Raw genomic sequence first — 5,165 nt, 5'->3', positions numbered from 1 at the left:
TATATCCTATTTGGATTGGATACTTCTCCTTTGCCAGGCCTGCCCAGACCTAGGAACGTCAGACACGTCAGGACTCGGTCAAGTTGGTCTTGGCACCAGCGAGAGATTGCAGTGGGCAAGGCATCTGAGAGCCAGGAACACTCACAATCAGCAACAGAGTCAAGAGTGGAGAATACTGTCTGAATTACAGGGGGCCTCAGGTTGAAGTCGTGCCCCCAAAATCACACCCACTTTTTACCCATGTTAGGGTGTATCCGCCCTGTGTAAATACAGCCTTAGGTGTTCACACAGGGCGGATACGCTGCGTAAAGGTACACAGCATATCTGCCCTGTTGCCCGCAGGGAATTCTGTCCGAAAAACCAAATTGTGGTGCAGTTTTTCGACCGGAATGTCCGTTGCAGAATTCCTGCATTTTAAAAAAAATTAAAAAATAGATATACTTAGCATGGCGACGCGTCCCTCTGACGTCCTGACATTCTGCAGATGTGTGATTGGCTGAAGCGGTCGCATGGGATGAAACGTCATACGAGGAGGCCAGCCTGGTCGTAGAAGCACAGAATTCTGGGTAAGTATAAGATTTTTTTCCCCTTGAGTTGCGATTCTTGTGCTGGAATCGCAGCTTTTCCGCCTCAAAAATCGCAACACCTGCTATTTGTTGTGGGTTTTACCTCCCTATTGAATTCAGTGGACAAAACCCATAACCAAAAGGCAGCAATTACGCAAATACAATTGACATGCTGTGGATTAAAAAAACGTTTTTTCCGCTTATAATTTACGCAGCGTGCGGATGAGATTTGTTCAAATCTCATCCACTCTGCTGCTAGTGTATTATGCTGCGGATTTTCCGCAAATAAATCCTTTGTAGAAAATCTGCTGTATTTACGCTACGTGTGAACCCGGCCTAAACCTGGCAAGTATTTTGGGCTGAATAGGTAACAAACCTAGTTATATGTCTAATATGAAATCAGGTTTAAAGATCAGTAGCCATTTGGTGTGGAAAATATGCAATAATACGGGATGTCTGGGAAGCGGGCAAATATATTTTCTGCAGCACTATATACACTTCATTTTAAATCCTGTTTTAAATCCAGTAGAATGCTATTGAATTTTAGTGGTGTAGTCTGGTTGTGATGTTTTCTGTGCATTAGTTATCCAGTCCTCCTACAACAGAGCATAATTTTAGAAAAAATGAAAAGGAAAAGTAATGTTGTTTTTAACGTTATACTCTGTGGGGGGGCGAACTTCATAACTGATGCAAAAAATACATGTGAACTCCACCTTCAAAGTCACAAAGTGCTAAAACAAATGAAGAAACAACATAAATGTATAACAAACCACTCATGCGTCTCAGGTGGTAAAAGTTCAGATAAAGACGAAACAAAGTCTCTGATATACTCTGAATAACCAATTATGATGTTGCAGCCAAATAGGTGATACAAATAAGAAATATATTTCTATTGCCCTGTAATACAGCAATATTACAATATATAAAAAAAGATATGTAAACTTATAAACAAGTGTCAAAAAGACTGGCACTGCCTCTTAGGCTTCATTCTGATGTGTCTATTGCTGTAATTACAGTTCAATAGCGTTGCAGGAGGTTGAGGGTGTTACGTCTGGAATACAGACTCTTAAACACAGGTACAATACATTTGTCTAAATAAGCCTTACCACCACATCAGAATTGGCATATTTTTACACAGTCTCCATAAAATATATTGGTGGTGCCCAGTATGCCAGTCCCATATAAGTACATCTAAAAGAAGAGCTGCACCCAGCAATGTGTCTTTTTTATGTTCATTTCCTTAAAGGGGGGTTGTCTCACTATGGCAGCCCCTGTCAATGTGCCCTATTAGGGCATGTGGACTTCATAAAAGGGGGTACCAGGCTCTGGATTTACCTCTATGAGCTAGAGCCGCTCTAGTGGTCATGTGTAAGCAGTGCAATGATTTCCTGATGAACGAGAAAACGCTTTTACATCGGCTTAACGGCTTGTTTATGCGGCTAATAAAATGGTTGAACAGGGAGATGTGGTACCGACATGATGGAAATGTATGGGGACAAACGATCGTAGTAACGGTCGCTCGTCCCCATACTTAGTCGATCATAGCTCCTTGTGAAAGAAGGAAACGAGCCACGATCGACGAGTAGTCTCCTCCATTCACGCATGTTTTCATGGCCAATATCGGGTGGTGTGAAAGGACCTGGAGACCCCAGCCAATATTCTGGACACAGGTCCGAAACCCTGCTGCCCCTCCCAGGAGGAATTCCATAACAAGGCACTACCATGCCATTGATTAATGGCTCATTCAGACGAGCGTATATGTAGTCCGTGTGAGGGCCGTTAAAACAACAGCCGTCACATGGACTCATGTACTTCAATGGGGCCGTTCACATGACCGTTGTTTCAATGGAGCGTGTGAAGGGTCCTATTTTACTGCGTGTCACGCATCCCTCCATAGACTCTAGTCTATGGAGGGATGCGTGACGTGCCCAGCACGGGTGCACCTCGGACGTCAAAAACTGCAGTTTTTTACGTCCGAGGTTGGCTACGCTTGTCTGAATGTAGCTAAACTCCATAATGAATAACTGCAATAGGAAACAATGTTTTCCCCCTTTAAAATATATTTTATCTATCCAAATCTGCCTATGTATCATTACCAAGAACTTGTTACAGCTGTGTTTGCTGTACATTTGTTTAAATTTGCATACTCTTTAAATGTAAATCTTTGGATACAGCTTGTTACAGTACACCAATGTAAATTCAACTATGGAAATGTATCTTATCCTTCTTTTTGTTAGGAAGCTGTATGCGTTGTTACATGGAAATACTGTGGTGTGTGCTGAGAAACAACTATTACCAAGGTTTGAATGAGCCTCGTATGCAAGAACATGTTAGGTGTCATTTCCTAGTGGTGTTTCTTTACGTTTTTTTCCAGCGCCGTACCTATAGGGAGTGTAGAGGTTGGAGTTGAGCCAGAGACTTGATGTTGCCCAACTGTCTGCTATAGAGTTATACAGCTATATTAAATGGGCAGTGCTGAGGAGTGATGGCGATTCAAGACTATTATCCAATGTAATAATAATACACAGAGCTATCTTACTATAGAAATGAATGCACCACTTTTAAAATGTACGTAGTTTCTATACAGTGTGAAATCATTGCACACAATGGCATGTGGTGGTTGGGAAAGGGTAGCCTGGCACAGATTTTTCTAGTGTGCCCAGGAGCTTTAAAGAGGCTCTGTCACCACATTATATGTGCCCTGTCTCCTACATAAGAAGATGGGCGCTATAATGCAGGTGACAGCAGTGCTTTTTATTAAAAACACTGATCTGTTTTCACCACTTTATTAGCGATTTTAGATTTATGCTAATGAGTTGCTTAATGCCCAAGTGGGCGTGTTTTTACTTTAGGCCAAGTAGGCGTTGTACAGAGGAGTGTATGACGCTGACCAATCAGTGACCAATCAGCGTCATGCACTCCTCTCCATTCATTTAGTCAGTGCATAGGGATCCTTTTAGATCAGTATGTGCTGTCTTAGGGTATGTTCACACGTAGAGTCAAAAACGTCTCAAAATACGGAGCTGTTTTCAAGGGAAAACAGCCCCTGATTTTCAGATGTTTTTTTGAGCAACTCGCGTTTTTCGTGGCGTTTTCGCAGCGTTTTTTACGGCCATTTTTGGAGCTGTTTTCATTGGAGTCTATGAGAAAACGGCTCCAAAAATGTCCCAAGAAGTGTCCTGCACTTCTTTTGACGAGGCTGTAATTTTAGGAGCCGTCTTTTGACAGCGACGCGTAAAATGACAGGTCGTCGGCACAGTACATCGGCAAACCCATTGAAAGTAATGGGCAGATGTCTGCCGACGTATTGGAGCCATTTTTTCAGGCGTAATTCGAGGCATAAAACGCCTCCATTACGTCTGAAAATTGGTTGTGTGAACCCAGCCTTATACTAACACATTAACGATACTGAAGTGTTTAGACAGTGAATAGACATTCCACGGGATGCCTATTCACAATCTCTGCACTTCGTTACTGTTTCTGTGGTAGTTACAGCCGAGGAAGCGTAATCTCCCTGTGACCTGTCATCTATAGCGTAATCTCGCGAGATTACGCTTCCTCTGCTGTAACTAGCACAGAAACAGTAACGAAGTGCAGGGATTGTGAATAGACATCCCGTGGAATTTCTATTCACTGTCTAAACACTTCAGTATAGTTAATGTGTTAGTATAAGACAGCACATAGCGATCTAAAAGGATCCCTATGCGCTGAGTAAATGAATGGAGAGGAGTGCATGACGCTGATTGGTCACTGATTGGTCAGCCTCATACACTCCTCTGTACAACGCCCACTTGATCTAAAGTAAAAACACGCCCACTTGGGCATTAAGGAACTCATTAGCATAAATCTAAAATTGCTAAAAGTGGTGAAAAAAGATCGTTTTTTAAATAAAAAGCACTGCTGTCACCTACATTACAGCGCCGATCTCCTTATGTAGGAGATAGGGCACTTATAATGTGGTGACAGAGCCTCTTTAAGAGACACTTCATCAGCTTATAAGAACAGACCAAAACCATAAAGCGACAAAGATCAATGTGCATGAAAAAAATACTCATTCAGCAAGAGTTGCTATCTATGATGTAATCTAGTTTATTTTCTTACCTGAAAAAAATGTTTCATCATTTTTTTCTACTATATGGCCAATGGAGGACAGGTTGGACAACTGAAGAAGAAAAAAAAATACAACTGAGTTGCAAAATAAAGTTTTTCAATATATTTTTAATTTGAATAAACTTTTTCATTGTCATTGCTGTAAAACAATTGGAATGTAAAGTTTTCATACACATCCATACACTGTACAACTGGTCACTGTTGTTCTGTGTTTATATATTGAGTACTCATTGTAGTGTAGAAGGTATACAGCCCTCCTCTGACACCCATCTGAGGACTGGACCCCCACCCCCACCCAGTCAGGCCCATTATCTTTTCCCTCGTTTGCTAATGTTGTAGTACATGTGGGGATTCAGATCCCCCTGCAGTTTTGCCCCATAGTACATGTAGTGGTGGCCCTATGACATGAGTACTAGCATGGTATTTTCCTAAATGCATTGCTTATAAGGGAGGATATGGTACCAATATATGGTCAACATTTTTATATTT

General features: G+C 41.6%; 1 long non-coding RNA gene across 1 annotated transcript in view; it reads right to left on the bottom strand.

The window, feature by feature from the left end:
* LOC142661925 (uncharacterized) overlaps window positions 1-4,730 on the bottom strand; it is a 94,336-nt gene extending 89,606 nt beyond the window's left edge. Inside the window, exon 1 of the long non-coding RNA XR_012850840.1 lies at window positions 4,668-4,730. This is a non-coding gene — a long non-coding RNA (uncharacterized LOC142661925). The remainder of the gene's footprint in view (window positions 1-4,667) is intronic.
* Between the last annotated feature and the right edge of the window lie 435 nt (window positions 4,731-5,165).

The sequence above is a fragment of the Rhinoderma darwinii genome, chromosome 10 (genome assembly GCF_050947455.1).
Source record: "Rhinoderma darwinii isolate aRhiDar2 chromosome 10, aRhiDar2.hap1, whole genome shotgun sequence".
Classification (NCBI taxonomy): domain Eukaryota; kingdom Metazoa; phylum Chordata; class Amphibia; order Anura; family Rhinodermatidae; genus Rhinoderma; species Rhinoderma darwinii.
This window is presented reverse-complemented; position numbering and strand designations above follow the sequence as displayed.